Source organism: Falco biarmicus, chromosome Z (assembly GCF_023638135.1).
Source record: "Falco biarmicus isolate bFalBia1 chromosome Z, bFalBia1.pri, whole genome shotgun sequence".
Classification (NCBI taxonomy): Eukaryota; Metazoa; Chordata; class Aves; order Falconiformes; family Falconidae; genus Falco; species Falco biarmicus.
The window spans coordinates 65,210,878-65,232,812 of record NC_079311.1 but is presented as its reverse complement, the minus strand read 5'-3'; positions in this window follow the sequence as shown (position 1 = coordinate 65,232,812).

Genomic DNA, 21,935 nt, shown 5'->3' with positions numbered 1-21,935 from the left:
ATTACATACAAAACAGAGCAACTCTTGGCTTTTTGTTGTTGGCTCAAGATCATGGCTGTGAGGATTTTGATGGTATGTGCTGCATTGATTTTAGGCGTCCCATTGCAGCAACATGTTACCAAAATCTGAGAAAATGTCAGCCTTTTTGGCATCATTTCACTTAATTGGCAGTATTGTTTGTTTGCTATTGCCTTGGTTGCTGTCATGTTTGCAAGGGCCCTGCAGAACATGACAAACCTGGTACTAGCTGCTCAAAAAACAAAAAGGGGGAATTGTTGGTGTCTGCAGCAGGTCTGCAGACAAGTTAGTTGACTTCAAAGACTTAGCCCTGTACCTTTAAGACAGCCACAAATCATCAGGTATGTAAATAGGGTGTGAAGAATCTTGGAACTTAGAACCGCAGCATATGGGCACCTACAGCAACAGCAAATAGCAAGCAAGAAGGACACAAAAACCTGTCAGGGTCTAACACCTGTACTATATATATATATATATATATATATATAAATAGTTTGTATAAACAATAAAGGCCATTTTTGTCCAAACCCAGCGACGCAGACATAGTGTTTTTCTCAGTCCGCCTCGACTTGCATCGCCACAGTCTGGAGCATAAACATTTGCTTTTGCATGCCCAGTTTTGGTGAGCTATTGAATTCAGTGTTTTCCCTCATAGAAGCATTAATCAAAGTTCCAGTACCCTGATTTTTTTGTGTTTTGATCAAAACTGTAGCAGCAAAAGTGTTGCCATTTTAAAAGAATTCTATTGGATCCCAGCATGACAGATCCGTTGGGAAGCATATCTTCTCTAAGCAGAGCAGCCCTCAGTTGTCAGGCCCTTCTGGGAACTGCCACCCCCTTCTTTCCCTCCCTATGCACCTGATGGAGCCAGCACAGAGCTGCTCCAGATGACACCCCTGTGAAGGCAACTGCTGCTGTATCAGGCCTGGCTGAGCCCCATAGCAGCCCCCACGGCACTGTGCTCCACACTGGTAGCCAGAAAGGCGGTGATAACACACCGGTGTTTTGGCTACTGCTGAGCAGCGCTCGCACAGCATCAAGGCTGTCCCGCCAGCCTTCCCCCCCTCACCAGTAGGCTGGGGGTGGGCACCATCCTGGGAGGGGACATGGCCAGGACAGCTGACCCAAAGTGATCAAAGGGATATTCCACACCACACATATGACATCTGCTCAGATATAAAAGCTAAGAGAAAAGAGGAGGAATAAGGGACATTCATTCTTTACAATGTTTATGTTCCAGAGCAACCACTACAGCTACCAAAGCCCTGCTTCCCAGGAAATGGCCAAACATCACCTGCTGATGGGAAGCACAGAATAACACCTTTTGTTTTCCTGTGCTTCCATGTGTGCAGCTTTTGCTATTGCTTCATTAAACTGCCTTTATCTTGACCCAAAAAGGTTTTTTTCCATCTTGTTTTCTCCCCCCAGCCCCACATTCCACTGAAGAGGTGGAGTGACAGAGGAGCTTGGTGGTCACCTGGAACCTAGCCAAGGTCAACCTGCCACAGCTGTATCAGTGCGAGAAGAGGAACAGCAAACATCCTTTGTGTTACATGAAAGCTAAGGCAGAAGAAAGATTATTCTTAGCAGGTAATCATTTGGACACTGACATGAGAACCTGTTATTGCAAGATATGTAGTAATATGAATAGTACAGTTTATTCATTATCAGACTTCACATTGTTTAATATCTGCATTTAAAAATAACATTTTTGAGCTTGTTTACTCAGCTCTTTCCTTCCCAGTTTTATCTATTATTAATTACAATTGGAAGCGATAAAAACCCAATAGCACCAAGACCACTTTGCAGCAGCCAGACGTCTCCCTGTTAACAGCATTCAGCCTACATTGTATGGCTGCTGTTGATGTTCAGCAGCTTTCTGTGCCACGGAAATAAGGAATAAAACAGGCTAAAGCAGAATCAGTGTCTTACCACTAAAGACTAGTTTGCCTTGTTAAGAAAGAAGGAACAGAAATCCATTTCTGGTACAATTTGCAGCAAGAAAAGGCAGTTTAGATGAAGTTGCAGAATCACAGTATGTACAACATAGCTAATCTGTCTTCTTTCTGTACAGTAGTCAATTCTAATTACAGCAACCAAATTAAATTCAAGGAGTTTTCTGTGCAAGTATTGAAGTTAAAGACTTAAAATGCAAACAAACACACCCAGACAATTGCCACAGAACACTGTCCTTAGGAGGCTGCTCAGCCAGGTACTGTTCCTGGGTTTGCCAGGCTCACCTATGTATCTTGGAAGATTACCTGCTGAATCATTTAAACTTGCCTTTCGGAACTACAACTTTCGCTTTTAATAAAATATGCTTATTCATTACTGAATAGATAGTCTTGTTTAACTACAGAACAGCTATAATGTTTACCAATAACAAAAACTTACCTCCTAGAGTGCCTCTGATACAGTACTGTTAAGGGCAATTTATGTTTGTCAATTAGCACAATAATGTTTTTCAGTTAGCACCTTAGTAATACATGCATGGGTAGTAGGATGTGTTTAAGGAGAGCCATAAAGCAGATAAGTTGCATAGTGGTGGCTGTGTTTCTGTCTGGGGTGGGGAAAGCTGTAGGGAAGGGTCAACCATAGAAACAGCTTTTTTGGGTCACTTCTTCAGCAGCATGTGGTGTGCAGTCTCAGGCAGATTGAGTTACATCCAAGATGAAAACTTTGAGGAAGGAAGGATTGTATTATTTTCCTCAAGCAAGTGAAGCTTGGTGTAGGTGGGGGGAAGGTGTCTGAGCAGGTAAAATGTAGTTATCCAAATCCTAGCCTAACAACTTCTGAAGTGCTTTGTTTCTCACAATATGTGTGGCTGCTGACACCTGGATTTTTTCCCCTTTTGAAGCAGGAGTGACTCATAAACACTAGCAAGAGATGATGTTTGTGTTCAGTGTTTCTGTGTACCCTGCATGATAATAAACAAGGTAAAAAAAGCCTTTTATTCTTCTGAATAGACTAGGTATGATGAGGAAAGCACAGAGAGAAAGATACATGTTGTAATAGTGATTGTTCCAAAATAACTTGATTGTTTTGACTGTTATAGTCGAAGTATAATAATGTAATCAAATATGGGTTGAATATTTTGATGATAATATTAAGAAAAATTAAAGATATGATGAGATTGTACTTAACAGATTTCACAGGGACTAGGTATAAAACTTTCCAGCATTCAAACAAGATAGTAGAGAGAAGGAAGCAGACTTCTTAACTTTCAGCAGCACCTATCAGGAAGTTTATATGTCTCAACACTGGATTATCTGCTGCCTTCTTCCAAAAGTTTAGTTGCCTGCCATCAGCCAGAAACCTAGCTACTAGTCTAGGCAGCAGGACAGTACTCATAACAAGTCGCAGTCTACATTCTCAAGGATGAGCCTAGATACTTGAATCTTACTGAGGGAAATACAAATCTGGCTTTGAGCTTACAGTACTGGTTTTATTCTGTCCTCAATTTTGCCGTGTTGGCAACAGCATTGAGGGTTTCCCCAGAATGGCTGAGAGATACAGAGGCAGAGCTGCCCCTGTATGCACTGCAGCATTACGATTTATTATTCATTGATGATGATGTCTAATCCAAGGACCATTTTTTGATGGTGTGTTGTGGCAGGGTAATACTGGGCACAGAATCATAGGATGTTTTGGGTTGGAAGGGATTGTTAAAGGTCATCTAGTCCAGTGCCTCCTGCAATGAGCAGGGACGTCTTCAGCTAGATCAGGTTGCTCAGAGCCCAGTCTAATCTGACCTGGAATGTATCCAGGGATGGAGATCTACCACCTCTCTGGGCAACATGTTCCAGTGTTTCACCATGCTAATCATAAAACAGATTTCTTCTGTATACCTAGTCTGAATCTACCCTCTTTGAATTCTAAAGCAGTACCCCTTGTTCTATTTCTACAGGCCCTACTAAAAAGTCTGTCCCCATCTTCCTTATAAACCCCTTTTAAGTATTGCTGCCTTTCATTATGGTCTCTCCTGAGCCTTCTTTTCCTCATGCTGAACAACGCCAACTCTCTCAGCCTTTCCCTACAGGGGAGGCGTTCCACCCCACTCATCATTTTTGTGGTCCTCCTCTGGACCTGCTCCAACAGGTCCATGTCTTCCCTGTGCTGAGGACTCCAGAGCTGGATGCAGTGCTCCAGGTGGGGTCTCACCAGAGTGAAGTAGAGGGGCAGAATCACATCCCCCAACCTGCTTTTGATGCAGCCCAGGACACGTTGACTTTCTGGGCTGCAAGTCCACATTGCTGGCTCACATCCAGCTTTTCATCCACCAGTACCCCCAAGCCCTCCTTAGGGCTGCTCTCAATCCCTTCATCCCCCAGCCCGTATCAACATCAGATGTTGCCCCAACCCAGATGCAGGACCTTGAGCTTGGCCTTGTTGAACCTCATCAGGTTCACATGGGGCCCATTGCCGAGCTCATCCAGGTCCCTTTGGGTGGCATGAACACCTGTGACTTTGTTTAGGGCAGCTTTCACTCGGGTTAGGAGTGAAAGTTTATTGGTTTACTTGCTGCTTTAGAAAACATCTCCTTGTTACCTTGATTCACTGCCTTTGCAACAGCTCATCTTTTCAGGGAGAAAACTGCAGCACACTGAGATTTCTCCCACGAAGGCAAAACTGGAGTGTTACCCTTCCTGCCGCTTCCTTGTTTAGGGCTCCTTCACTCTGTTGCTCCAGGTTGTGATGAGAGCCCTCAGGTGTTCTTACTGCAACTTTCTTGTTAACTATTAAAAAGCAGGGAAAATGGTTTGTATTTCTTAGATTTGAAGTCTGGCAGTTGTGGTAATTTTATCAAATTATGTTATTCAAATAATATAATTCAAATCCTGGCTTGTTTTTTAATCCTTTGGTGATATCAAGTGTTCGAAATTTAAAAAAGAAAACAAAGGTTTTGTTATTGTCCTGCATAGGATTTAAAGTAACTGACTTTAGGACCAGACCTCATTTGTATTCTGCTTGCCAGAAGCTGCCAAGAGAAGGTTGTCTCCCAGTCTGAGATCTATATGCATTTGTTTGGACTTCTCAGATAGGTTTCAACAGTTCATTTTTCCTGCTTACCAGCAGGCATCACAAAAATTAATTCCTTCCTCTTTCTGAGTAGCTAACATTAAAAAGTTCCCATAAAATACATATTGCCCTTTACATGATAATCACAGCTGAATATCAGAGAGTTATCACATAGAAAATTATCTACTAAAAAATCACTTTCATCTCTATGAAAACTAATCTAGTCCCTGGGGTATTAATCTTAAAACTACCTGAAGTTATACTGAAGTATGCTTCATACTTAATCCAGGTATAGGTGACTTAGACTAAGTAATCCTTAAATGAAATCATGCTTCCTAGAATGACCCTAGCATTAAGAATTGCTTTTTAAAGTTCAGATGAGAGGTTTAGGGTTTATTTGATAGTCAATAGAGGATATTTAACTGAAAGGTTTTTATTTTAGTCCTCCTATAAGACAGCCAAATATACAGATTACTCAATTCTGCATCTCTTTGCTAATGACCAGCTGTTCACAGCCACTTGAGGCTGTTACAGAGACAGAAAGTGAAAGGTACAATGAGAAGATGAGTGTGTCTAAGAAAGACAAAACCCAAATCCTAAGTCACAGATTGGACTTCTCAGAGGAAGAGTGCTAACACACTACACTTTGTTTCACCTGTAATGGAAGAAACTGGCCAAACAAGAGCAGCTTTCCTTTTCACTGGGAATCTGCTTCCTCTCTACTTCAATGTCCCCATTCGTCCTAAAATTTTTTTTCAAGGCAGCAGAAAGATACAAATACAGTCAGCTGGCAGCATTTCCTGGTATTGCAGGAGAAACTGCTTAAGAACACGCATTTTTCTTTCTCTGTTGCGACAACAGTTGAGGGTTGTGCTAAAAAAAAACAAAACACATTTTTAAGATGTTAGCTATGCTGTCAATTTCCAGTGCTCTCATTACATGGTAACTGAGAGGGACCTTATACTTCTACATGGACAATGAATTAAAGTGTGAATGCTGATACTTCTAGGCTGCAAACACTAAACATGCTTTGAATAAATGTGCTACTATGTCCTAAGCAATTCATGCCATTTAGTGTATTTTAAAATTAAAAAAACCCAAACAAACAACACCAACCAGCATGAAAGATAGTGACATTTCATTCACTCTTTTCTCTTTTTGCTTGCAAAGGCAACACTGAATGTGACTTACATAACTGTAGAAAGAAAGAATGTAGCAAACCATGAGCATGAATCATTATCTCCCAAATGCCAGACTAGTACTTTGTCTTTATGTTGCTTTTCCTGTGCATTAGACAACTTACATTTTGAATCATTAATATAACAGAAAAAAATTCCATTCATGTATATTGTAGCTGAAGCTAGACAAGGAAGAGTTGTGGATACATTCAAAATCTTTCCCTGACCTTTCTGATACAAAGACTCTTTCAGGAATTGTCTCTTACTGTAAGTATACTTACTAAAACCGTCTCCAAACCAAGCTATTTCTCCTACTATTTGTCATATACCATACAATTGTTCAGACATAACTGGAATGTCAAGTTTCATTGTTGTTATTATAATCTTACATCATTATGCTTCTGTTGACTTGTAACCTACAGCTAATTTTATTTTTTTTTCAGCAAGCCTAAAATGATTTAAGCATTTTGATCACAAGCTGGGAGAGGACCCATTGCATAGAGCTTTCAAGTGCCCCATTAGCTGGAAATCTTGTGCAAAACTGCTCCAAACTCTCCTTTGCAGAGTTAAGCAGCCACAGGCTGGAGTACTAAATCTGACATTCAGGTGGGCTATTGTGCCATTTTTATATTCCACAAGGTGCAGGAAGGTGCAGCAGTGTTTTGGAGAGTTGTAGGAAAATACTCTGTTAGTATAGAGGCTGCCAGATGGAAGAAGCATAAATTGGAGAGGAGCATCTACCCTTCAGGTCACTTGTTGAAGGTGGCAAACATCTGAGGCAGTAGTTAGCAGGAGAGCACAAGGAGAAGAGAGATTTTGAAGTTGCATGTAGATCAGAAGTACATAACGGAAGAAGGTCAGCGTCTCACAGAAGAGTGTTACTTTAAAGCAATTGCATGGGGAGTTCTGTTGCCAGATACAGTGCATGCTTCAGACAGGATTTTATAACTTGTGAACGAACATCTGAGGTCCTGTGGATGGGAGTTTACACTCCCTCAATATTACAGGGCAGTGCTTGACATTGATTTTTGCTGTTCTCAGCACTTCCTCACAAAAATGGCAATTGTGTTATTGAGGACCACTTTGACAGGCCCAAGGGTGAAATGGAAGTTTGTAGGTTTCTAATGCAGATTTCCCCAAGAGGAGACATTGGACATGTGCAGAGACCATCTAAGGACCCAGTGACAGCAGGTGGGGAAAGCATCAGCCTTTCATGTACTGATTCTCGGGACTCCTTCCCACTTGGCCATGCCAGGCTCTGTCTGACCACCTGACCAGCTTTCTCACACCCGCGTTTTGTAGTTCTTCTACAGGAACAAGTCATAAAGAAGGTCTTGGTGCCATTCCAGGCAGTAACTTTGTCTTCAGGATAGCAGCAGTTTCAGTAGCGGCTTGCATGCCTGGCAGCATTTGCCTGGTATGTTACTTTCACTTCACCTCATAAAAAGCCAACTATAAATCTCCAGCTTCAAATCAGATCCATACCTACATCAGGATTTGGTGTTTTGGCCCTTTCCATGTAGGTGAAATTCATTTAAAGTTAAAAAATTAAATGTTACTTTAACATCACTTCAGGTTTTTCAGGGTCAAATTGGATCAGGGAGACTGATGTTAACTCCAGACAGGGAAGACTGAGGCTGAAGGGAAGAAAAAGGAGCTTTCTCACCTAAATTTTTACATAGTAAAGTGTGCTGTCTGCATACAATAAACAAATCAGGGAGAGAATGAGAAACCAGCAAGTGAAACTGGAAACTCAGCTTTCACGATGATGACATATTCTGTTGAAGGTGTTTCAGTATTATGCCAGTCTTTTACTGTGCATAATAATTTAGGTCCCAAATCAAGAGATGTCAAAGGTTTATGTCCATACTGCCCTCCCTGTATGGAATAGAAAGCCCCCCAAAACAAAAACCTTTCATTGAGAAAGCCAGGCTACCAATAGTCTTAACTGGTTAGGTCATGAAGGCTTCACTATCTGCTCAAAGCACAAGATGTAGTGTACTTTAGTTGTGCATTATGTTTCATTTAGCAGAATTAGTAAGCTCCTTAGTTAAACCTGTATTATGTAATTAAAAAAAATAGATAAATCATTAGGGAAAGACTTGGTAGAAGGTTCTGAAGCCTGATCTATTTTAAAATACAGTCTGGTTATTAAATGGGGCTAACTGAAAAATTAAAAGGTCGAATACATGTGCTGCTGTAACCCTTCCCAAATGCTGCAATTCTCCCCAGTGACCCCTTTTTTGGACGTGCAACACTTGATGCTTCTCCTGAGGCACTTCAATGGCAACAGGCTCAAGAGCACAGTAACCTTTCCTGCGCCTCGACTCCCTCCCAATTCCTTTCTTTAACATTCCTCAGCACCCTGGTCTTGCCAAATACCAGCCTTCCACAGGCACTTTCACAATGCCAATGAGCTTTTAAAGGAAAGCCAAATCTTCTTTTGCGGTGCCTGGTGATTCAGTTGTCTCCCCAGATCATCCAAGTGCAGTCATCAGTTCTGTCTTTACTGTTTGTCCCTTTTCTAATGGTGAAAATTGGCTGTGTCCATGCCCTTCCTGCTAAAACACTCAGGGTGCAAATCCCAGACCTCCTTTCCATCATTATACCAATCAGCCTACAGCTTAGCAGGTTGATCTGCAGCTCTCATGACAAAAGTTTCTTTTTCTTTCCTCAACGAACTTTGCTAATTGTTGTAAATATTTATGTCTGAGCTTTATTTGCAAGGGCAAGCTTCCTACAGTGGGAACTCTGAGCCCAGAGGAATTGGTGGCTTTGCTGATACAAGATGGACTCCAGATGCAGAGCCCTGTGGCTTGCAGTGGCTCAGTTATTTATTCAGAGGCAGCTTCCAAGTCAGTGATTACTTTGAAGTCATTGGCAAATATGATGAAACACAATTAGAGAACATGAAATATTCAGGTTCTTTATTTCCTTTGGGTTGGTTTTGTTTGTTGTTGTTTTGTTGTTTTTTTTTTTAACTAAACCAAGCAGTGACCCAGATTCCTCATCAGATTTACGTTTGTTTCCGTTGCCTGGAAGCTAGAATAACAATTGTAACTGTCTAGTACAGATGATGAGCCCTTTGCACTGATCCCAGATGTCTAAATAAATCCTGACACCTTGCAGGAGCACTTTTTCAAATAGTGGGCAGGATAAGTATGCCAGTTAAGTTCTTTGGTTTTGCTCTATAAATAGAGAGAAGAGCTGGTGACATTAAAATGAGCTTCCATTAATTCACCCTGAATTGAAATTTGCATATTCCCCAGGCTTCCCTACATTTACATCTACAGATGGTACATATTTGTTGTGCTGCTGAAAGATATAATATTTTCATCTCCTCATCTTGTGGAAATGTGCAAAGAAATATTGGACAAAAAGGTGATATTTACTTTTGCTGGACAGAGATTTCAATAGAGCATTTGAAGACTGCCCTGAGAGTGTTTTGTTATTCTCAGCTTTTAATAAGATGACAAAGTGGCTCTGACATAAAATTATGATGAGGACAGGTCTACTCATATTCTATATCAAATTGTGATACATAATCTGACCTTCCTTCATCTTGGAGAATGTACTTCAGCTGTATGGCTCCAATTGTTCCTTTTTGTGTGTGCCTTCCTTCAGGGTAAGGGAAAAATGAAGTGAGTTTCTTCAAGCTTCAAAAACCTTGACAGTGATAAAGACACATTTCAGTAAGCATTTATTCAAGCTCTAAGATCTTAGGCAAACAGCACTGAGGAAACACCTTGTTTCTTCAATAGACTGTAATGCTAAAGAATAAAGTAATAGAGGAAAAAGTGGGGGGGGGGGGGCAGGGGGAAATAAAATTAAAAAAAGGTGGCTGGCTAACCAAAAGCAAGTATGAAATTACATTATTTCCTCCTCATATCCTAATATGAGACCAATCAGATAAACATCCATAGCTTCATTTTCCAGTTCCAGCAAATGTATGCATAGCATGAAAATCACTGAAACTGGCATTTTAGCCTGAAGACCAGGGACTAAAGGATAGCCAGTTACTTCTCACCGTGTAAAGCACCCTCCACTCCATGACAAGAGCAATCCCAGCTGACACTGTGCCTTAGCAACTCTTCCCTTCCAGCCTCAGCTGGTGAGCCACCCTCCTGAGAAACAGAGACATCTTTTTCCTTAGTCTAGGTTACAGAAAGCTGTATATAGCTCCTAAGGGTGAAATTAAGGTTAAAGGAGGCCCATAGTGCCATATTTAGGGTATATGCATTCATAGTGTCATCTGTAGGGCCCATTTCAAACTTGTGCTTTATGGCAGAGCTGTAGTTGGTAAATTGAACTGGAACCAGCTGCAATTAGGAAGTGTATCAACACCACCACGACTTACTGTCCATCCTATTCACAGAACCATAGGATGGTTTGGGTTGGAAGGGACCTTAAAGATTGTCAACTTCCAGCTGCCCTGCCATGGGCAGGGATAATTTCCACCAGCCCAGGTTGCTCCAAGCCCCATCCAGCCTGGCCTTGAACACTTCCAGGGATGGGGCACCCACAGCTTCTCTGGGCAGCCTGTGCCAGTGTCTCACCACCCTCACAGTAACAAATGTCTTCTTGATATTTTTAGTTTAAAAGTATTGCACCTTGTCCTGTTGCTACAGGCCCTATTAAAAAGTCCGTCCCCATCTCTTTTATAAACACCCTTTAAGTACTGAAGGGCTGCTATAAGCTCCCCTGAGCCTTCTCTTCTCCAGGCTGAACAAACCTAACTTCACTACCCTTTCACTTAAGAGTTTTCCTCATGGTCATAACTTTGCTGCGCTATAAGCCCATCATTCCCAACCCCATTTCTGGTGAATACAGAGAAGAATTTAACTTCCCTCCTTTTCCGATATTTGAAGAATGTTGTGTTGCCTTCCAGTCTCTTCTTGGTTAAATAAACCCTTTTTTTTTTTTTTTTCCTCACACAGTTTCTAGATCTCTGCATGTATTTGCTGCCTGGACTCCTCTGGATACTTTCCAATTTGCCCAGAAGCAGAATCATTGTGTCAGGACCGCAGCCAAAGCTTTTCAAGTGTGGCGTGCAATCGTGGGACTGTGTGGTGTCTCCCCAGCTGTGCTCTAGGTTTCATGTTTTAGCTGATCCCATTTTTCAAAGTATTGCTCTTTTTTGTATGGTGGTGTTAGTAATTTGATGGGGTTTATGCTCTGGATACTCTTTTGTAAAAGTGCAGCACAATCAGTTGTTCCATTTCATAAGCCCACACTCTTGATTGCTCCTATTTCCATATGTGGAAATTACTGATTTCCCTTCACTCATTCCGTCCTATTTTTTCAGATGATTCAATCCAACTTGTTTTGGGTGTTTTGTTTTTTTGGTGTTTTGTTGGGGTTTTTTTTTGGGGGGGGGGGGGAGTTGTTGGTCTGAGCAGCAGGGCAGAGGGAAGTAAACACCTTGCACAATTTTCACAGCTGGTATTTTCAACAACTTCACTGGGGAAAAAAATTGTCTTTCATAACTTCGTTTCTCTTGTTAGGGCAATAAGTGGCAAATGCTATAGTACTCATCGCTTGGGGTAATCCTCAGTGGTACTGAGGACAAGGAAGAGACGCACACATGGTCTACTGTGTGACATTCCACAGGCAAACATGGAGATCACATCTGGGTTTTAAGATGGGATATTTATACCACAAAAATCCCATCCTACTTTTGAAACCGCATGGCCTTCTTTATATTTGTTGAAGGGTCCCTGTCCTACGCCTTTGGTAGGGCTGTGCCTGGTCACTGTCTTAGGGTGCTGGGAGGCATGTAATGCTTAGACACTTGGGGTGGCCAGATCCCATTTCTGTGCTGAAGCCCATGCCCTAGACTAGTTAGGTCTGTCACAAAGATGTCATTGCAGATTCCTTTGGTGTTTGTTATCTTTCTTGCTGCTGCACTACTGACTTACCATTCAGTATCTCTGATAATCATGACTGAGGAGCTGAACAGCTGTAACCTGAACTTTGGTTCTGGAAGGATAATATTCATCCACTGCACAACCTCTTGTAGGTAAAGATGCGTTTTATGCTTGCTACCCTCTGCTAGCCAGGACTGACAGTAACCTATGGTTACATCAACCATGATGGCACCGGATAGCTCCCTGTTTTGTTCTTAAATCAATTTAAAGTTTCAACGTCAATTCCCCTGAAAGCAGACTATTACAGGACACGCTTTTCCTTGCCTTTGCAGGTGATTAAAATAGCCCAGAGTTACTTGCTGTAACAGTGCACTTAGCAGCCATCAGCCATTTGAAATCCCAGAAATAGGTAGAGGGTTATTATATCCCCCATCCTCTGCCAATAACTGTCACTCCCACTAAGATCTATGATAGTAATTTAGGTTCCATAAAGGACATTGTTAATTCATCAGACATGCAAAGGAAAGTACAAAAGAATCTAAGCTGAAACAACAGAAGTGTCAGGACAAACAGGGCTTCCAGAATGGAATACCAGCATTTATTTAAATATGTATATACATATATATGCTTCATGTTTTTACCCTGAGCACAGACAGCAAGGTGAGTCTAAATGTCTGAGGTCATGGGTTTAGTCTTATCAAACACATTTTGGAATGTTTTGCTTGTGGTTTCTGAAAAGTATTTGTATTTGCAAATAAGACAATTCTACTTAAACCTTCAGGATTTCACACGTAGGCTATTATAATACCTTATTAATCTGTGAAGCGTAAGCTGGTTTTCATTAACAGTTACTGTATTCAGCAGGATTCCTTCTCTTGTTAAAAAGAAAAGAGCAGGCCTGAATGAGCCTGACCAAAACATTTGATCAGAAAGAGGAAATAACAGTTAAAATTAGCTTGACCTTTCAACTAAAACCTTTTTGCCACAGGGGGAACATTTAAAGCTAGGTTAGCCTGAAAGAGCTTGGTGGCTCAGAGGTGGCTACTGTTTTCTTGTTGTGTATAGTTTCTTTGCACACTTTTTGGGTGCCTTGTCCAACTGCTGCCCCATAATAGTTGCCAAGTAAGATCATCATCATGTGTGAGGGTCTGTGCTTGTTTCCCATAATAATGGTTAGAGATGAGCTCTAATTCTACACTAAAATTTAACCTAAAAGATATTTACATCAGACTTGTTGACTTTTATTTCTTGGGGTGATGAATCCTATGGGCTGTCTTGGAGTGATGTAGATGTCATTGTCCCTTCATATAACAAATATAACACTATCTGCTCTCCAGTAACAGTTCACCTGTTGAAGCTTTTCTCGGAAAAATAAACCTGTGGTTTATCTGCTTGATGTATTTTGCTAGTTTCCTAGTACTTCGTGTCCCCTATGTTTTCAGTTTTTCCTATTTTCATCCTCCCTTCCTACCACTGATTTCATATCTCAGATAACAGTAAACATTTTAATCTTTTTTTAGTCTGGAAAAAGTCTTTTAGTCTTTCCTGTCCTAAAAATATAGATTAGAGAATTTTGTCTAGTGATGTTTCATTTAGACCCCAACTAGCTTTTGCTTGACCTGCTGGGTTTAAGTTATTTTAAAAAGTCAGCCAGCATGGATGCTTGTTTTCAACCACTTGGATTTTTTTTGTATCTTGTTATGTCTTTAAATGCTTAATTGTTGTTTCTGTTAATCCTGCATTATTTCCTGTTGGAGCTTGGCTGACTTCAGCTTCAAATTTCTTACAACTTGCCTTTCTCTGCTATACTGAAAGATACTGAAAGCACACATATATATATATGTGCTATCAGCTGTTAGCCACATCTGCAGAATGCAATGAAATCATCTCTTCCCCTCTCTCTCACAAGTTAAATCAATTAGGCATCTGTCAACCGTTAAAAAAAAAAAAAAAAACAAACAAAAAAACAATAAACAACCACCAAAAAACCCAAAACCAACAAGCAACAAAAACATATGCATTTTTTTTTACATTTCTGAAAAATAAGGTCTTCTAACTCTGGTGCTGGTGAGGGATGTTAAGGACACAGGAAGACTGTATAATGGAGACCCACACACATAAAACACTTTGGTGGCCTGAAATGGTGTGGCTCAGTCTCTGATCTTCCATACCACTCTACCACATGTGGAATAGCATCAGCACCCCACATTTTAGTATCCTTCTGCCAGAGGCTTCTTTGTTAGTTAAGACTGTATAAAAGACAATAGTCAGAGAGAAAGCGTCACCTTAAAATGCCTGATGTTAATACTTTGAAAGCCTGAGTTAGGAGTTATTTTTAATATAATAAGACCATCAGCCACTAGAGGCCCTTCACGGCTAGAAGACTGGCTGAGCCAAGATGCCATAGAATATCCCCCTGGTTTAATTTAGTGCACCCAGAGGGGAAGTATTAAAATGATAAACAACCTGACTGAGAAGCAACATCCAGAGTGTCTGTGTTAGGTACCTCTGACAGGATTCGGTCTCTTCTCAGCTTCTGTGTTATTCAAAAAACACCCTTAATATTAAAGTCTCTTTGCTCAGGCACATCTTTTCTTTCCATACCCTCCTTTTCATCTTATTTTCTCAGTTGCTTAAATGGAAGTATGGATGCTGATTTTTTTATACTGTTTCTGCTGTTACTACTTAAGGCCCTTTATGTGAAAAGCAGAAAGGGACTGTGGGACCCAGGTGGGAGAAGAAACAGCAGGACACATGGGCAGCACTGCTGTATGTCCCTTCCCAGTTCATACAAAGTAAATTAGGTTGGATCTCCCACAAAATGGGGACTCAGACCTGCAAATATTTATTTTAAGTGCTTAGATGGAAGCATAAAGAGTCATTTGATGACTCTTCCCAATATAGTCTCGGGAAAGGGGCTTCACAGTGAATTAATTTTTTTTAATGTTACTACTATGCCAGAGCTTCAATCTGAATTGGGCTTTTGTTGCGCTGAATGCTTTTCAAATAATAACGTATTGTCAGCATAGGATGCTGGTCCAGCTTGCGACTCTAGAGGGCAGGGCTTGGGACGCTGATTTACTGAGAAAAGTGGCTGACAGAAGAAAAATTATTCTTCGCCTTGTAAAAAACCTAGTCTATTCTGCAAATCTGCCTCCTGAATACCAGGAGTAACACCTAACCACCTGTGCCATCGTGGCCCAACACCTTTTTCACAACACACACAAGTGAAGGTGAGGAAAACCTGTGTTTCTCAGGTATTATATTTTCTTTTTCCTTCCCTTCCCTTCCCTTCCCTTCCCTTCCCTTCCCTTCCCTTCCCTTCCCTTCCCTTCCCTTCCCTTCCCTTCCCTTCCCTTCCCTTCCCTTCCCTTCCCTTCCCTTCCCTTCCCTTCCCTTCCCTTCCCTTCCCTTCCCTTCCCTTCCCTTCCCTTCCCTTCCCTTCCCTTTCTGTGTATTGCCTTTATGACAATTATTTATCACTGTTGTGGTCTTCAGTGTCGTTATAATATTCATGCAGAAATTAAAATAGGATCTCAGTTGCAGACTAAATGGCTTTTCAAGATTGTAGTTGAGTGGGTTTTGTGGATGGAGTGACACACAAGAGGGAAGCAGCAATATGTTTATTGATATAAAACAGCAGTTTAACAAAGTTCGATAGTAAATGCAACAGTGGTTTAACAAGACTCGATGGCAAGGTACGCTTGAGTATTTACTGCGCAGAGGACAGGGTCAGACAAAACTGTCAGGGAGACCCTCCCGCTGAGTGATGAGGTTCAGAGAGGACCCCCTTGCGTTCTAAACTGCTCCTCAGGGGGGAATTTTAGGTGCAGCCAGATCCAGGCTTGGTCTCAGACTTGGTCAGTGGTTTGTGTCTAAAGGATTATATTTGAACAATCAATCCTTTTATATCACTTAGCTAAGATTTCAAAGTTTAGCATGCTTTTAATCAGCCCTGAGGAGTAACCTTGAGAGTCATCCCTACATCAAGGAGAGACCCTGTCGTGCAGCCCGCTGCCATGCAGGAGAGCTGACTGGGCCCTGGGCCGTCCACTCCTTATGGCGTAAGATAACTAACTCATAGTCATATTTGCATACCAGCTACAGAAATTAGTTTCTTTCAAACTTGGCTTGAGTCAGACCTTGATCAGCACTGTGGTTAGGTGGGCACATTGTTCAAATTACCCCTTGGCTATTGTGTCATTATCTGTCTCTCCCGAATCCACTTAATCGGATGACATCCAGCAGGACCAGACTTAGCCATGACCTCCACTGAAGATCATCACTTGAGCAGGGTTACAGAAATAAAGGTCAGGATGGGTTCAGTGGGAGCACACTGCCACAGTAAAAGAGGAATTCTTCCAAATTACTCACACCTTGCTTAGGATCAAAATAACCCTGTGAAATGGCCCAGCAAAACTTTGAAAGGTTGGTAAGATCAGGACAGTCCTTGAGCTACTCAGACTGACCATAAGAAGCAGAACAGCTGTGTGTTATTGGGAATGTTGTAACATCTGAAGGATGAAATAATTTCTCACTGTACTAATGCCAACATAAAAGAAAGCAGATCTGTGCAAAGGAGGGACACTAACCTTCAGCTGGACAAGAAACACATTACTCAATAACACTCTAAAAAGTTGTACCAAGTCAACAATCCTGTTTGGGGTGGACAGACTATGAGCTGTAAACAACATGATTAATATGAATGACCTGTTAAAGATTACCAGCTTTAGAGTTTTGTAACAAACATACTGTTCTGTGAAGGAGATGTGCCCAGCTTTGTGTTTTTACTTACACTATATTCGCTCTTTACACTTTTGAAGAGAGTATGTTTTAATAAGAGCCTTTTCCTGTACTTGGCTATTAATGTGACACCAGGTACTGGCTGATTAGTAAGAAAAGTAAAGTATTTTCTACTTTTGCAGGACAGAGTGGCAGGAAAAAATTAGAAGCAGCAGAATAGACTATAACGTTCCCAGAAATACTCAATGGCTGAGTAGAAAGCAGATTGCAAGTGGTGAGGCATAACTGTGGGGGGGGAAATGCTGAAAAGAGACTTGTGCTTTTTTAAACTTCATAAAGATACAAGAAGCGAAAAAATGCATGGCAGAGGAGATCTATCAGCCTTTTGATTTCACTGCAATACATTTATGCAGTGCAGATCTTCCTCAATATTTCTTTTCCCTTTCCTTTATTAACCTTCCCTTTACACACATGAAATTGTGAAGAGGGAGGGAAAATACTTGTAAAATGTTTAAGCTGCTCTCTGATTTTTCTCCCAGATGAGTATGGCAGGGCATAGCTGGAGGGAAGGTGTGAAAGACTTGAAAGACTACAAGCACACCTGCCTTAGCGTTGTCAGATGGCACAAAGACCATGTGCGCTCACTGCAGACATGGCAGCGCATCAGCTTCAACGATCACACACAGCATGACTGCATGTGAAATATTGTGAGCTGAGAAGTGTTGGTGCCTGGATGGGAGCCTGCAGATCCCTAGGGAGGTCCTGGGGTTTGTACCACTATGAAGTCAGGGGCAACTCTGGCCCTTATTGTTTGCTTTATATAGCTGTGACCTTCTGAGGAACATTTTCCTAGAAAATCAAGTTGATGTAGCATGACAAAAATTCAGGCCCCAAGGCTATGGACTAGACTATTTCATTCTTCCCATGCCATTATAAGACCTGCCTGTGCCTTGTCTCTGCTGGGATTTTCCACTGCAGGCAGACACTGTGCTATGAAAGAAAGCCTGAGAGAATTTTCTTCAGCCCTTTCCACCTAGGTCCTTATGGCCCTGTCCTGAGCGTGTCTGTATAAGTCAGGGATATAGGGAAGAATGTGCACAGCTTAAGGGTGTTTGAGGTCTTGGGCAAACCTCCTCTTTCCTTTAGACTCTGCTTTTTCAACACAAGTTGAGGTGTGCTCAGCCAACCAAATGCAGAAATAGCACCTGGTCTTTCAAAGACAACAGCAAAGAGGCATGTCAGTGTTTGGTAGAAGAACTGGGAAAACTGAAGGTCTTGCCTTGACAAGACCTTCTGGAACGGGGGTGACCTTGTAACACTTGAGTGCAAAATAGTCATTACATGGCCATCAACATGGACAAGAGGGCCAAGATTCACACTCTGGGAAAATAAATCTTTATGGAGATCCAGCTCTTTCATGGACTCTAATTCTTCCAGATAGTTCGTACAAATCGTAGAATCATAGAATGGTTTGGGTTGGAAGGGACCTTAAAGATCATCTAGTTCCAACCCCTGTGCTACGGGCAGGGACACCTTCCACTAGACCAGGTTGCTCAAAGCCCCATCCAGCCTGGCCTCGAACACTTCCAGGGAAGGGGCACCCACAGCTTCTCTGGGCAGCCTGTTCCACTGTCTCATCACTCTCATATGAAGAATGTCTAATGCTCTTCTATTACTCCGCACAAGAGCAGAGGGAGAGTATCACCTCCCTTGACCTGCTGGCAACACTTCTTTTGATAAAGCCCAGGGCACATTTTTTTTCCTGGGCTGCATACATACATTGCTGAGCCATGTTGAGCTTTTTTTCTACCAGCACCCCCAAGTCCTTCTCCTCAGGGCTGCTCTCAATCCATTCTCTGCCCAGCCTGTATTTGTGCTTGGGTTTGCCCCAACCCAAGTGCAGGACCTTGCAATTGACCTTGTTGAACTTCATGAGGTTTGCACAGGCCCACCTCTCAAGCCTGCTGGGGTCCCTGTGGATGGCATCCCTTCCCTTCAGCGTGTTGACTGCACCACACAGCCTGGTGTTGTCAGCAGACTTGCTGAGGGTGCACTCAATCCCACTGGCCATGTACTGGCAAAGGTGTTGAGCAGCACTGGTCCCAGTACGGACACCTAAGGACTGCCACTTGTCTCCACTTGGACACTGAGCTGTTGATGACCACAACTCTTTGAGTGTGGCCATCCAGCCAATTCCTTATCCACCCAAGTGGCCCATCCATCAAATACATGTCTCTCCAGTTTAGAGACAAGGACTGTTGTGCAGAACAGTGTTGAAAACTTTGCACAAGTCCATGTATACATAGGAAATATATATGTAAATATAAATATATACAAAAGAATGTTTACAATATCAAACTGCATGGCATGAGTACCAGAAAGTATTATTAATATGTGTCAAGCACCCCAAAAATGACAAAATTAACATTGTCTGTCCAATACAATTCAATTTCTTTGTGTGGCTGTGTTTATGATAATCTTCTCAATTTCAGATTGCATGTGTTTTATCCACACTGCACAGAATAGGCATAGGCAGCACTCAGTTAATGAACCTCCATTTAACATTAATTGCCCACAAGTCAGAGTCTGCTCTGAAGACAATATTATTATTAATTTCCTCCTTGGTTTGCAATAGTGCTTGTTAATATATTATATGTGTGTAAGAAACTTTTTTTTTTTTTTTTAACTGCTCTTAGAGTTTAGACATTCCCATTTTGTAGCTGGTAACAGAAGGATTTAGATAACAGAACACTCACCTCATTTTTTGGTTTGGTTGGTTTTGTGTGCCCAATCCCAGATCTCCTAGATGTAACTTTAAGAAAAGTAGCACTATTCAGCATGCTCAGAGTCCTGCTTTTGTGGCCTAGACAGTTTCCTCCAGATTTAGTGCTGTTGCTAAGTGGATCCTATACATTGATGAACTTAATGGATAGCCCTGTTGTTAGACAGCATTCAGTTTGGACAAAATCAAAGTATCACTAAAGCACACTGGATTTTTAATTACATTTTCAACAGAAAAGTGTAACATTACTTTGAGATATTTTCTGCCTACAGAAATGGAAAATTTTAGCACAATTTCACAAAAATTAGAAGCTGGTGACAACTGTCTTACAATGATGCTGAGGCAACCTGTCAGTCACGTTTACTACAAGTGCAGGACTTGCTGTGAAGCAGAATGAGCATAGCTTCTTCACTTCTTTCATTCATTTTTTTGCCAATGTAAAAGAAAAAGAAAACCAATGGGGAAAAAAAAATAATCTTAAGAATGTGATCATAACAAGTTAATTAATCTTTTTTCATAACCTTGCCAGACCCTTTCTGGGTAACTCATGCTTTAACCTTAATGCATTTTTTTTAAAATCCATGGCTGTTTGGAAGCAAGGAAGGGAAAGGGTTTTTACTTACAAGCTCCCAGTCTTCATCTCTTGAAATTTCTTGAAATTGCTACAGGTGCTAGAATTGAGATTTGGTAACCCATGTCCAAGCCCCTCAACTTAGGTTGGTGTCTGATCTTTAAGGCATTTCTTTTAAAAGCAATTTTCATTAATTTAGTATGCTTTCCCCCAGTGCTTAAATGTATACAAGTTAACAATTACCAAAAGTAGCTTGATATGCAACTGTATCCCTATGTTCAGTAACAATAACATTATGCCTAACCTTTGCTGACAAAACTATTATTTTAATTGAACAGACTTTTAAGAAAGACATTTAATGAACAGGGAAAAAAAAAAAAAAAAGATAGGGCAAAGTCCCTAATGATCAACAATATCTGTTAAGTAAATGAAGTGTTTGCTGTTGCCAGGATGCAAGCTGGAAAAAAGAACAGCTAGTGCTTTGAAAAATTATATGAGGAGCTGGTTTCCAATTCTTTTAGCTCAAGTGAACAGAAGAACATTTTTAGTCTATATTTTAATTATCTAAGTATTTTGGCTTGTTAAAATTAAATCTGGATTGTTCATGTTCTTGTTTTGTGCGCAAATTCCTTGTCTTAAATGAAAAATTCTTGATCAGTGGAAGGAAAAAATGGGATTATGCACATGGAAGAGAGCTGATCATCACTACCTTTCAAATTTTTGTGTGTGTGTTTGAAGACCACCTCAGCATTGTTTAGTGGATGGGCAGGGTGCCTTAAAGGAGTTTAAGCCTGCTGTGTTAATTAGGCTTTTTAAAAGACATTCTTTTCCAAATGAAGTGGTTGAGAAATCCTTCAGGTTGGAAATCATGAGACTAGGTGTTTTCCTGCTCAGTAAATTTTGAACTAGAATGTGATTTATATCCTTTCACATAATGGTTGTATTGAACTATTATCTGCTGAGTATTTCTGAGAAAATGGTTTACATACAGTCCTTGTTGTAATGAAGATCAGCTATGGAAATTAAGAGAGGCATTTGTGGTAGCAGTCACTGCTGCTGATTCTGATTCTCTGCTCCTTAGAAGTCTGTGTGACTGGCTGCACTTGGGCAAACCACCTGGAGTGGGTTACACTTGCAGGTGTAAATGAGTACATAGTGTACAAAGCTGCAAAGAAACGGCAGACTTGACTGCGGAATGAGATCACACCATAAACTGGTGCTTGGCCACTTTCAAGGTGCACTTTTAGGACTTTTGGTGGTAAGAAATACCTTTCACAACCTCAATACTGCAAAATTGGGTGTCCATAGTAACATGCAAGGGCAGCTTTCTAGTTTATTTTGTGCCATGGTTTGGATTTCTTGCTTATCTAATTATAGAGGGCTATGAGATTAAGGATTAGTAACAGGATTTTTAAAACAGGCAGGTACTTCTAGACTGCCTCTATTCCCATATGTTTTAAGAACAGATTTGAAACGCAAGTGAAGCCCTTGAATGACTTGTTTAAGGGGAATAGTCCACTTTAGAACGTGTTAATTGCAAATGTTATCAAATAAGTAACTGGCACATGAAAAAGGAATGGCTTTTCTAAATAGTATGATGTTCTGAAAGAAAACCTTTCTTCAGAAGATGCAAGATCTATTGGTTCTGTGGGACACACTGTGTAATGAATACATCCATATGTGTATGCTACTCTTTGAATAATTTGCACAAATGAGTATATACATTTTGTCTGTCCTTCTATCATGAATTTCCTCGA